We start from the raw sequence: 13,591 nt of genomic DNA on the forward strand, positions 1-13,591 counted from the left end.
TGTCTCTGCTGCTACTTCGGGATTTGTCTTTGTAACAAAATGGCTACTTCTCTGTAGGAGTACTGGGGTGAGTAGTGACTAAAGCGCCTACTCCACCCCACACTGCTACTAAACCAACAGTGATCGCAATTATAAAGGTAAAGCAAGCACAGCTGTCGCCACTGCATCAATGTAACAAGTATAACCCCTTCATCTATTTTGGTAGCGTGACAGGCTATCTTCAGGAAGAGAGTGGGCTGGCGCAGAATCAACACAAAATACAGTAGTAAATTAGTTTGATGGTACCAAAAATGAAGGAATGCCCAGACAAGTTTCTATAAAAATTGCTTTTATTAAACTAACAAAAATGCAATCGACCAATAAAAATATTATTGGACAATCCTTGTAAGGGAAAACACAGAGAAATCATACCTTTAAATTAAGTCGCTCTCTGGGTAGGAAGACGGGGTTGCTTGGGCAAAGATTTCAGCAGCAAAATGTCAAGTTGATGAAGATTTCTTTTAAAAGGTAGAGAAGAGAGCTTTAAGTCCCACGGGTCTTAATTGTATTTATTTGTATAGCGCATCCAAACCCTGGGGCAACTGAGCGCTTAACTTACATGGTATACAGTCTTAAAATTTAAAAACAGGTTTATATAGATACAGGTCAAATTAATAGACATGACAGGTACATAGACAATTTACAAGGCGTATATACAGTATTGACATTACTATTGTAGGGCATATTTTGTGGAGAGGTTGGGTATTGGTCCTGATCGAGGAGCCAAGCTTTAACCTTGTTCCGGAATATCATGAATGAGGGCTCTGCTCTTAAGGCGATGGGGAGCGCATTCCATTTTTTGGCAGCGAGGACTGGGAAGCTAACTCCACTCGCCCGTTGTTGGTTAAATCGAGATATGACGACACAGTGTGTTTGTGCTGTCCTATTGGGTCATGATGATATATGGCGTGAAAAAGGTAACTGGTTATAGAGGCACTTATGTGTTAATGAGTGATTTAAGATCAATTCTTTGCTTGATATTCAACCATTTCAGATTCTGCCTAGCTGTAGTAATATGGTGTTTCCTTGGGATGTTACATGCTGATCTAACTGCATTATTTTGCATGACTTGCCTTTTGTTGATATTGTGTGGGTATGCTCCTAAATATAGCGCATTTCAGTAGTCCAGCTTAGATAATACTAAAGCTCTTGCTACTGATATGCAGTTAGTTGAGGTAAGGTAGGGACGGCAAGCTGTGATGAGCTGGCATGTGTATGCTGTGGCTGGCGCTGAGGCGTTGGTTTGTCTCGTGAGTGATAATACATAGTCAATGTAAATACTTAATGTTTTCACATTGTTAGATACTTTGATGATATTACCGTCGATAATTAAGGCTTTGAAGGATGCTCCTAGTTTTTTCAGTTTTTATGGGGAGCCAAGTAGGAGTAGTTCGGTTTTATCGTTATTTAGACATAAGCCATGCTTAGCCATCCATGTTTGTATGATACTGTAGATGTCATTAAATGTTTAGTTGTCTGCAGCGTAGTCACCAGTGATGGGGATAAGTATCTGGGTGTCGTACGCATAATTTATATATGTGACACCCATACAGTAGAGTATGTCAAACAGTGGCTTGGTGAAGACATTGTAGAGCGTTGGGTATACGCGGGAGCCTTGTTGGACTCCACAGGAGACTGGCGTAGGGGAAGCTGAGGCAGATGTTGCAAATGCCCTCATGGATCTGTTACTGAGGAAATATTTAATCCAAGAGTTAGCTTGGTCAGAGAAGTGTGCAGCAGATGACAAGCGCTTGCAAAGAATTTCATAGTTCACAAGGTCAAATGCCGCAGATAAGTAGAGTAGTAAGAGAAGGGCAGATTTGCCTTTTAGTGTCTGAATTTATTTGAGTCTTTAGGCCAATTATTTGAGTCTTTAGGTCAATAAGTGCTGTCTCAGTCCCATGTCTTGGTCCGAAGCCTGACTGTCTTAGACCCAGCAATTTATTTGTTTCCAAGTATTGCTGAATCTGGAGATAAGCTGCTTGATTCAATATTTTCAGCAGGAAAGGGATGATGGCGATAGGACGGTAGTTAGCTGGGTTATTAGGGTCCAAGGTAGTTTTTTTTTTTAAATAGTGGGAGTACCATTGCATCTTTCAGGTTAGTGGGCACAATACTAGTGTCAAATGAAGCATTAATGAATGTGGTGATAAAAGGAGCGAGTGCAGTTGCAGCTTCCTTGATGAGCGTAGCCGGGCAGACATTGCCCTTGCAATTGGATGGTTTGAGTTTAAGTATAATCAGCTCTACCTCTTTGGTTGATAATGATTTAAAATTGAATTGTGGCATTGTGTGTGTATGGGTCGATGGAGGGTCCTGAGGTGTAGCATTGTTGATGAGACTTTTTTTTCATAGTTACTTTATTGAGTAGCACGTTTTGTATGTTGGTAAACCTAGTGCTCCAGATAAGATTTTGAAGTGGGTTTATTTTACTCCCTATTTTTAAACTATGAGAGTAAATGTGATTTTAAGAGAGTAAAAATGACTTTTCTCCTTTGCAAGAGTAAAATGTATGCGACATCCAGCCGATGTGTGCAAAAAACTGTATGGAAATCATTACTATGCGGCGGCTTATAGCATTGTAACAGAATACGCCTTTTATTATTTCTAAAGGGTCTGGCCATTTGATCTCTCCTGTATCTATTTAAATGTTGAAAACACAAAAACCTAGCCAACTATAGAGTAAAGCAAACATGAATTGTATTGTGTGTTTTGAGGTTCGATAGCAGAATTGTCTTTTGATGTTGATGAAACTCCTAATTTCCAGGAGCGATTACAACATAATGGAATGCCAATGTTATGATACAACAGTGCAGAGAGGCAAGGACACCATGCTGAATTCTATATCTCACCTAATGGTCAATTGGTTATTTATATAGCAATTTTGGCAGAGCTGTACATAGAACATATTTTTCACAATTATCACCAAACCAAATTCGGTACTGCTTTATCGACCTCAAAAGGATGAAAGGCGGAGTTGGACTTGGCGGGATTCAAACCCACAACCTACAGATCGCGCACAGATTGCAGCAACGAGTGCTCAACCGGCTGAGCTATCTTATTGGCTAACATCCTTCAGAGGTTGGTTAACTGAGTATCGACTGAGGTATAATAATCACAGTACCTAGATGGATGAAGAACCATTTATGAAGCGCTACATAAAGTTAAATACCTATCTGGATTATCACAGGGAGTTTTGCTGAGTTTCTATTTCAATTACCAATGTAACTTTCATTTGTTTGTTTTTGAACAGCGCTTGCACTTCCTGGAGAGTCAGGGTTTGAATGTTTTAATTGTAGTCTTGAATATTTGGTGTAATGACAATCACTCACTCTTGAGCAAAGACTCGTCTGCCACTGACCATTTATAGTAATGTACCCCATTGACTGCAAGGGTGAATGGATGTAAACTAGACTGTGCATAGTCATTTTACACACTGTTTTTATATTAGAGTATAAATTAAATTATAAGTGTAAAAATGATCTGCCTCAGCATGATTATGCACACATCACATGAACTCTGAAAAATACAATTGTGCAATACTGGTTTGCTTTCACTGGACAAAAAAAGCATAATTTGTTAAAAAATATTAATTCTCAATTGCAACTTAGTTTTCCATCTTATTAATTATACAATCCTAAAATGCTAGGAAAATATGCACAGTACATCTGAAGCTGAATGGAAAAAAAACATTCCTTTTATCACAGTGTGGAATTTCTTTTTTTGAAAGGCTTAAGAGAAATGCATTCTGTTTCAGAGATGGCTTGCAATTCCATCCATGGAGATAAAAATCAAAAGAAGCCTTCTGGTTTCTCTCAAGTAACCTGACCTTTGCACTGCCCTTTGCTCTAAACCTGTGTGTAAATGTACACAGGAAAATAATAAAGCTGTCATATTTACAAGATTTTCATGCGTAAAACGGCCTGGTACGCTCCTTATCTGGAGGCCTGGGTACATCATTGGGTGTCCTTAGTACAGGAGTCAAATATTGGGGCAGGAGATTCAAGTTCTTTTAGAATATTGAACCATTCCTTAGTGCGCAAGTTAGCTTTGTTTATACAGTCATTAAAGTTAACTTTTTTTTGCCTGAACAGTGGCTATTTTATAGTTAAGAGAGGCCGCAGTGAAGATGTTTTTATTTTGTATTGATGGAGAGTTCTTCCAAATGGTTCCCGCTATACGTTTCTCTTTCCTAAGAGACTTTAAATGTGGCATGTACGATTTGTTGATATGGGTGCGTGCTTTGGATTTCTGTAATTTGAGAGGGGCTATCGTGTTTATAGCTTTGAGGATAGTATCATTGTATAGATTCACTAGATCTGATTGGTCCGAGAGTGTAGTAGTGGGATGAGTTATGGGGCGTAGTAGAGGTAGCAGGTTATCTAAGGTGAGGTTTTGTTTACTTCTTGTCATTAAGGCCGGGGCCTTAGTGGGAATGGTAAGAGGTACAGCCTTGTCAATCGTGAATGTAATTAAGTGGTGGTCAGTGCAGGCACATGGAGTGTTAGCCTGTACCTTGATGCTACAGTTAAGGTCCGTTAACCAATCAAGAGTGCGACTTTATTGTGCGTTGGGCTGGTTATGCAATGTGTAAACCCAAGCTCGCAGATGGTATCCTTAAGGGTGGATGCTTTGGAGTCTTTTGGGTCATCAAGACCTAAGTTAAAATCTCCTAAGATTATAGCTTGGGAATTACATTTTGTGTTGTTAGACAATAGGTGAGATCTGTCATCTTCGAATGTGGTGGTACTACCGGGAGGTCGATAAATCAAGTTCATGGTAAGGGTAGCTGTGGCAGATGTGGATAATTTGATGGAGAGAATTTCAGCAGATGGTAAGTGATGTTTGTTAATCATTTTTAATTCTAGCACCGTTTTATAGATGAACGCGATGCCACCCCCTTTAACGGAGTTAGATTCTCTGCGCGTAGGATGGAATAATTGTTGGGTAAGGCTAATGCTAGTGAGGGGCCTGATGTAGGATTCAGCCAGGTTTCCATGATAGCAATAATGTCAAGGTCATGGACGGGTAAGGATGTCCAGTATGTCCAGGCAATGTGCTTGAATAGACCTATCGTTAATGAGCCCTACTTTAATGATATTAGTAGTGTTATTAGATGAGCGAGATAAAGTTTTGCAATTGTTTAGAATTTTCATACGTTTTACCGTGGCAGAATCTTTTTGCAATGCTAGTTGTGTTGTTATCAGCTTTTTGTCTCTGATGTCATAGAGATCTGGAGCCAAGTCTCAGGTTTCTTTATAGAGTGGGCACAGTATTGTTGTGGTGTTTGTAAGAGGGCATTTAGGTATTGGGTTCAGGGTGGTAGAGAAATCGGGTAGGGAGCGTAATTCAGATTTTAGGGTCTGAGGCACAGCTTTACCAAGGGGAAAAAATAAACCCCAGAAATCCAGCAAAGCTGCTGAGGGACTCACTAGGTAATGGGAAATTAGCCATAAATGAGAATTCTCCCTAACGATAACGAAAAATAACATTTTTAGTGACACCTGAATAATGAAATTCGACATTTTTAATAAAAGTATATCGGGGGGGTGGTAAGAAATCAAAATGGGTAGGAGGGATTATGGGGGTTAGTAAAGCGGGGAAACGGTGGGCTTGTGAGGTAACTCCCCCCTCCCCACCCCCAAAATAAAAATCGAAATGTTTTCGTTATTTAGATGTCACTCAAAATGTATGTCGTTATTTATGGTGTCGTTTTAAACACATGGAACCACACACAATTACATTTTGAATCACAGGTGCTTCCATTTAATAAGCTCACTCTGCTTATTGGAACTTTAGGTTCCAGTAGACTAGATCAGGATTGTACATGTAACCTTTTGAACTTGGCCTTCTGCCACTGCAGTACACCATAGACAGCCAGGTATTTTGCTTTTTGGCATGGACCATTTATGAAAGTTTGATTAGCAGAACTCGCTATCGGAGAAAGAATTACCTACATCATTTTATTGCTGAAAATAAGAAATAAACTAATGTTTTTAACACTCTCACAGATGGCATTCCGTCAGTCTTGCCTTGCGGCATGCCTGGACTTGATTCCCACTGGCACTTTCACCAGGATGCAGCTGGGGAGGATTCTGGATTATGTCATTTGTAAGGTTGTAGTCTGAGTTTTAAATCCCGGATCATGGGTCTGAAGAGCACGATCTGGAGTGAAGGTAATTAGTTTGGGTCATCAGCCTCGCATCCGCAGGGTGAGGTTGACGAGGGTTCTCTGGGTTGCAGAAGGTAGGATGGCTTGTTTGACTTAGAACCTTTGGATGGGCATTGAGGACAGGGAGACTTGAGCGTTTTGCAGATGATGCTGCAAGGTGGCTAATATCGTGCATAACCTTTTGGGCCACAAACGGAGGGTTTGCTCTTTTACTGAAGCACTCCTCGTTTGCCGATGATTGGATGGTTCATTCTTCGTAAGCGCCACACCCACATTGGAGTAGGTGAGTGGATGGTTCACTGTAGTGCTTGAAACGGGTACCCCTATCACAGAGCACCTGTTTCCTGCTGACAAGTGCCGGTACTTTGTCAAATTTAAGTAGTGAGGGTGATCTGGTACCGGCAACTACCTGCCAATTTAAAGCACTGGTTTATCGCCTGACCATCTTATTTTGTATCTTGCTGTTTGTGTTCCTTTAAAACTCTAGTGCCTCTTGCCCGTTTCCTTCTTGCCTTGTCAGAATTGGAGGTAAATCAATGATGCAGTGTCCCACCACCCGCGGCAGGCGCTGAAGCGAGCTCAAAATGTGTGAATTAAAACATAACAGAGTGGTGTTAATGCAGTGTTTGGAGCTGTACCACGAGTAGGGAAGATATTTTCATAGTGGATGTAGTGAGCGGACGTGTTATTTCGCCCCAAAATACAAAACCGAATTTGATTGCTCCTGTCGCCTTTTGTTGTGCCACGGTACCAGGTGCCACCGGAAGGAAACCAGTTAAAATCTCGCCAGGGCTGAACTCCTTTAACGATGCATAGAGTTGGGTAATGGTGACACCAGTTTGTGTGCATTCCACTCGATTGTTCTAGTAAGTGATCTATATAAAAAAGATAATAATAATAAATAATGCATTCCCCTCCGCTTGGACCTCCTACCATTCCCATCTGCACTGCTTTGCCCCCTCTTTCGCTATTTATCACCTACCGTCAGCTATGATCTCATGCATACTGCTTGTGCATGCTGTTCATACTCCAAGCTAACCCCCTGTGCTGTACCAAATCTGAGCTCCCAGCCCCTCCGCCCTGTTTGGCATATACCACATCAGTTTCTTATTTTGCTCAGCCTTTGCAATCGTCATAGCTCTACACAACGTCTCTGAAAGGATCCCTGGATAATGGCAAGCTCGCAACCATCCTGTTCGCGAGCTTGTTGTGCTGCGTATTAAGACTGTTTCTGAAGTCACAGTACAGTGCACATTCTGGCCCTTTGGGCTGCAGCAGGCGTTTACGTGATCAGAATTTTGTGGGGGTGTATATAATTTTATTTTCTGTACTCGGTCTGGGTGATGCAGAGGCAGCTGCACTATCTGCAGGTTGATGCAGTGGTGCCCTCCAACCCTCTGCCGTTCTGAAACGGCAGCACGTCGCTTCTTTCTTCTCCGAGACTGCCTGTCCACCCGGGCAAAGCTTGCGGGGGCCCTCTGTGGGTCAGTTCGTGGGGTTCCCGTTCCGTCGGAGCTGCTGCAGAGGTCTGTGTGTGTGGATGGGGTAAGGGGTCCGTCATCACGCCGTCACCTCGCTCCATTCATCCTTTCTCATCGCGCCCATTCACAAAGCTCCGCACAGAGGCATGCTGGTCCCTCGTCTCCTTCAAGCCTCCACTCTCCATGCTAGATCTTCCTTCCCTCCCTCCCTCCCTCCTTGCCTCCCTCCTTTGCCCATCTTGCCAGCGAATATCCTTAATTCCGAGCTGCGTGTTTCTTTTGGAAGAAATGATATGCGTCATTAGCATTCCTTTCACTGGCAATGTTCTCCTGTTGCATGCAAGGTGATACAGTGTTGCCCTTAGCTCTAGTTTCTTGCGCTTCTCTCGGTGAGATTGGGCGAGCATTTTTTCATTTCCCTGTGTGAGCAACTTGTATGGTAATGCCTCTGCTTGTTCTCCGATGCTGTGATGGTTTCTCGTTGAGTTTTATAGGTCATCGTGTCTCGCCAGCATGATTTCTGTGTATTGCTTTGTCGCAGTTTGCGCTTCCCACGTTTATTTGCTCACAGTGCCGCTGAAAAGCCGTGCTGGGTGTGAAGACTGTTACGAGTTATTTTTTTTTATTATTTGGGTTGTATTTTTTTCCACCCATTTTAAAAATGTTTTTATTATTGATGAATTGAGATCAAAATAATGTACTTATATTCTGGGAATTCTCATCTTTTTCAACACTTAATTCCTTTCAGAAATGACCTCCACCTCTAGTTCTATGAATGCCATCTTCATACATACTTTACTATACTTTGCAGTCCCGCTCTCCTCCCTGGCCTGGATGTGTCTGCTTTTAAACATATAACCATCAAGTTATCCTTGGATGTCTTTATCCCTTCTAACTTCCGTCCTTTTTCTCCTACTTTTTTCTTCTCAAATAATCTTGAATGAGCATCTTGTTATGCATGCTCTTATTCCTACTGTCCAATTTGGTTTTCAGCCTCTTCCTTCTACTGAAACTACCCTGCTTCAACAGGCGAATTCTCTTCTTTCAGCTCCTCATGCTAAACCATCTTTGCTGCAGTTACTAGGTCTTTATGTGGTGTTGGGTACGGTGGATCACTCTGGATCACTCTATTCTTCTGTCTACTCTTTCTTCAATCCGGCTTTCTGGCAAGGTTATTTGCTGGTTTTAATCGGACCTCTCCGACTGAACCGGTGTGGCTGGGACAATCTTCCTCCTATCCTCTTTGACGTGGGATTCTGTCCTGGGTCCCTTAATGTTTCCATTTACAGGTCTCCTGTTTCTGATATTTTTTCTTGTCATCTGTCGCATCACTTCTACACTCGTTCTCCAAATATTTGTGCCCTCTACACCTAGTGATTCTCTTCACTCTACCCTTTCTTAATGTGTCTTCTCTATCCAGAAGTGGATTTTTTGCTGATTCCCTACATCTTAATCCTTCTGAAATGGAAATTCTATATTTTCCCACCACTTTCCCTTCTGTCTCCACCTTCACTCGTTTTCTTTCGTCTCTCCTATCTTCCTGTTTCCTTCCTTGTCTTCTCACAATCTCAGTGTCACATTTGACCATCCCCTTTTTTTCACTCTTCATATCTCAGCTTCGGCATGATCACCTCGATAACTTTCTGTATAATAACTCTATAATATAATTACTTTACAGGACACTAAACTCTTCATCACTACTCGTTGTTGTTTTTTCACAGTTTATGTTTGATGCTTTCATTCCATCTCTCCTTTTTTTCTTTCTTTCTTAGCATGGTACAGAAATGCTTTCATGATCAGTCCACTCTTTTTTTTTTTTTTTGCATATTTGATCACCTTTACGCTGCCTTCAAAGTTGTGCATGCTGTTTCTGTCCAGCCCCACCCCCCAGGCTGAATCCCTTTTTAGGTTTTTTGCTTTACTGGCTCCTAAACACTAGAATGTTTTTAAATGTACGTCCTGTCACTTAGCTGGGCTCCCTTCGTTCGTTTCTTCTCTTCAACTGGACGTTCTGGCTAATGCTTTCTTATTTGTAACCATTCTTTATGTACAGCATTTTTTTAAACCGCTCTTTGGCGAAAGAACCATATAAATCAAGTAAAATGAAATTAACAATGCACCATTGGAATGGCTGGATTACGTTTTGCAGGAAGCCAAATACCATTAGTCTCTTGCAGTAGTATAAGAAGTTGTTCGCTCTAGTAGACTAATCCACAAATGGGGACATGTACTGTGAAAGCAAGCAGTTGTGCTACAAACCATAGGTGATATGGCCATATATGCCAGAACCTATTTAGACCCGTGTACTTGGTTGGTACTTCTTGTTTGTTCCATTTGCCTGCAAGGCTACTTCATGTGTTGAAATCTCTTGTCACATTGTACATTAGCTTATTTCAGCAAAAGCGGATAATCAAGGCAGAAGCGTCTTAAATGAAAGACCCCTCCCCACCCCCCACACCTCGTTGGCAGATGTGACAATATGAGTATTCTTGGTAACTCTCCCTCCAGTGTTTGTGTTTTCTTTCTGAGTTCATGGCATGTCATTTTTTGGAGTGCAAAGTGCCGCCAATAAGTCAGAAATCCCTCCCCCAGTGCTAGATGTACATTTCCCTAGTGGAAGCACCCTGAAATATCTGCCGAAGGCTGTTCTCTATCAGCTGGGCCCAGATTTAACTGTGCAGTGGAGAGCCCAGTCAGTGGCTTTACTACAAGTGTTGAGTTGAAAGGCCGCTTGTACAGGAGACTTTATTATTATTATTATAATTTTTTTTTTTTTTTTTTTTTTTAATGCTTTGATCACTTGTCCGTTCCCACAGTTTTATAAACCCCTTACTTTTTTCCACCCTGAGGTGCCCCTGCCTTTGAATCTGGGGCGAGGCTTGGGTTATTGAACCGCTGTGTGAAGGGGACGGGAAACGACGTTACCTGAAATCTCTAGTTTATTTCAAATGTAAGACTTGTGATGGGGTTTCATCGTTGAGGAGCAACCTTTTCATCAGCTTCCAGCTGGGTTGTGCCCATATGTGTGCCTGCAACTGCTTTACCCGATTTTTCTTTTTGTTGTCCCTTGCACCATTTGCCCATAACTCTTCACCTGTGTGGCCAGTGAATATTTGTAGATGCCTCCTTTTAATGAAATCTTAATTTAGAGTTGTGACTAAATGAGAGGTAATTGGCTCCACACACAGAGGATAGTTTGTTTGTCTGGTTGATTCCTTGGTATTCTATGGATGAGGTCAGATTGGATGGATGCAATTTCGCGTTTTCATGTAACCTGATTTCCCGTCTGACAGTGGCGCCACCAGACATGTTTCATAGGGGAGGCCTGATGTCACTGGGGTGGCACACCAAAACAAACACATAAGAGGCAGCCGTGCCAGGGGGTTCCGGGTGGGGGGGGCACCATTTTTATAAGGGTGGCCGTGGCCCCCCTTGGGCACCCTTTGATGGCGCATCTGCCGTCAGAATGCAGTTCAGTATTTTTGGCTTCATATTCTTCAGCTTAAAACCTGGAATCTGAGAATGGCCTATCTCTTTCAGCTCTAAATGAAGCATGCTCTAATATGGAGATCGGATACGGTGAGAGTGATTTCCATTTGCGAACCAATAGATTTAGTGGGATAACTTGGACTGCTGTGTGCATTGGATATTTCCATTCTCTTGTGATGCAAATAGCTTAATGGCAGGGGCAAATGGGTTATTGTTTTGGCCTTTTGTGCCCAGTCTTTGTTGGAAACAATATGTAAATGTGCCTTTTAACTATGACCTTCACCGACAGGTGTATAGTTGACTAAAATCCTGCAAACGGTTTCTTCACCAAGCCCAAACCTCTGGCGCACTCCCTCTGAGAAACCCCATACTTTTTCAGTATGCAGGGCAAAGGGGCACCACTTGTTTGGAATCTCCTTTTCTTCTTTGTGAGATGCACGATCCTTTCCATGTACTTCTATTGAGACTAATGTCCGATTGATCAACATTGGCTAAAGGGGAGCGGGGTTGTCTGAACAGTTTCCAATCGATCTGATAATATGCCTGTACTTCATTTTTTTTTGCTTCTGGGTTTCTCAAGACCACTCATATGGTTGTATGATTTTTTGTTCCCCTGTTGCTGAAATACATTTAAATAGCTTACTCAACACAAAGGACAACTGGTGTGAGAACCTTTTGAAAACTGAACCACGAACTCCTCTATTCTATATCTTTTGTACATTTTGAGCTCCCCATATTCCTCTGTGCCTGATCAGATTTTGTTCATCTAAGAAGTTTGCCTCTGGGTGGGAGTACAGCCACAGAGGACTTGCTCGTTCTGCTAGGCCTTTTGAGCCACTTAGTGTGGGTTGTCTGATGCATGCAGACGGTGGTAAAACTCTTTGGTTCCCCTGCGTTTGTCATTTTCAATGCCCATCTCCGAGCCAGCCACTTTGTGGAAGCTTTTAATAAAAGCCTAATTTGTTGAGCTGTACTGTTTTGCTAAGATATTGTGTGACGTCTGCTGCGTGCCCATTTAGGTGCCGGGTGGGTTTACAGTAGGGACCATGTGTTACCGTCCGCTAAGCAACTGTGGAACTGTGGACCTGTGGTCCAATGCAGGGAGGATCCGCTGACATGCCTCACCTCACATCTGCTGCATGGGAGCAGAATATCACACCTGTCACTTTGACCCCTCTCAGGACCACTTAGTCTCAATAAGTTCTGAGAATGTGCCACCATCCTTTTTATTTGTAATATCGATATTTGTGCCATGGGGCAGGAAAGGGGAATCTGCTTCCATTTAACTAAAGATTGCTAATGGGGGTACTGGGCGCAGAAGCAGCGTAAGGTATGGAATCCCCATGCACAAGCTACAGCTCCCAAGAAATCGTAACTTTGTACCACCGAGCAGGTGATGAAGCAAAAATCCTTGTTGCTCTCCTCTGCTGTGCCAGCATTCTCTGCCTGCAGGTTGAGGGTTTTGCCAGATATTGTCGCTTCTCCCCAAGGAGGAGCCCTTTTCCATGAGCCTAAGAAGGTGTAGCCACTACCCAATAGACCCCCTAGCGGTGGTTAAATGCACGAGGACCTCATGGGGAGGGACTCCCCTTGTGGGGTCATGGACGATCACCTAGGATACAGCCCGCTAAACAGCGTCCTACCCCAACCTTGCCTAACCTCCCCTTCCATTCCAAGCCATTTCCTTGAGAGTAGGCAAATGTATTACTGTAGTACTTGGGATACAGAAAGTACTAGGATGAAGAAGAGCACAGAAAACATGGAGGTTACTGACTGTGCTAGTACTGGTACTAGGTGGCCTAAGGAGGCAAGAAGATCTAAGTGTCAAAAGAAACAAAGGACTTTGAGAATTCGCCAGGGTGGGACTGGCAGACATGTGTAAGAAGAGAACATGGACTAAAGAACGTGTCAAGCCCAGCTAGGAGAGGCAACAGGTGCAGAAACCATTCAGAGTGGGAGTTTCAAATCCTGTCGGCAGACTAAAGAGCTGACGACGCTGGCGAGTCACTGAGGGAGTTCTCTGTGAGTCCAGCTGGAGCGGACACAAGCACAAAGCAGGAAAAGCGAACCAAGCAGTAAGGCAGAGCGCAGAGCCCTGCGGTGCTGCAGCAGCAAAGGAGAGCAGCCCGAAGAGCCGGATAGACTGACCCCAGTCCCAGAAAGGTGACTGGAGGTGCGAGAGTCCTGGAGGGGCATACAAGGGTGGAAGAAAGGCAGGCTTGAGTGGCTCTCACGTAGCCCAGTAGTAATAACCAAACTATTTGGAAGAGTAGAGTAGGCAACTGAGGAGAACTTCCTTGTCACAGTGACAGCAATAAGCCCACTGACCACCAGAGACGGGACCCAAACACCATTAAATCAAGCATCCGAGGAGAACTTTGTTCTTGCATTGTCGCAAATCAATGCAAAT

General features: G+C 42.9%; 1 protein-coding gene across 3 annotated transcripts in view; it reads left to right on the top strand.

The window, feature by feature from the left end:
• Positions 1–13,591, top strand: part of HDAC5 (histone deacetylase 5) — a 2,156,790-nt gene that overhangs the window by 17,645 nt on the left and 2,125,554 nt on the right. The window contains exon 1 of one of the 3 annotated variants that reach the window (XM_069634323.1): positions 7,515–7,737. The exons of the other annotated variants lie outside the window; for them this stretch is intronic. The gene's annotated coding sequence lies outside the window, so the exon portion shown is untranslated. Of the gene's footprint in view, positions 1–7,514; positions 7,738–13,591 lie in introns of those variants that run through there. 3 annotated transcript variants of the gene reach the window in all.

Source organism: Ambystoma mexicanum, chromosome 13 (genome assembly GCF_040938575.1).
Source record: "Ambystoma mexicanum isolate Mex_15411 chromosome 13, UKY_AmexF1_1, whole genome shotgun sequence".
In the NCBI taxonomy this organism is placed as follows: domain Eukaryota; kingdom Metazoa; phylum Chordata; class Amphibia; order Caudata; family Ambystomatidae; genus Ambystoma; species Ambystoma mexicanum.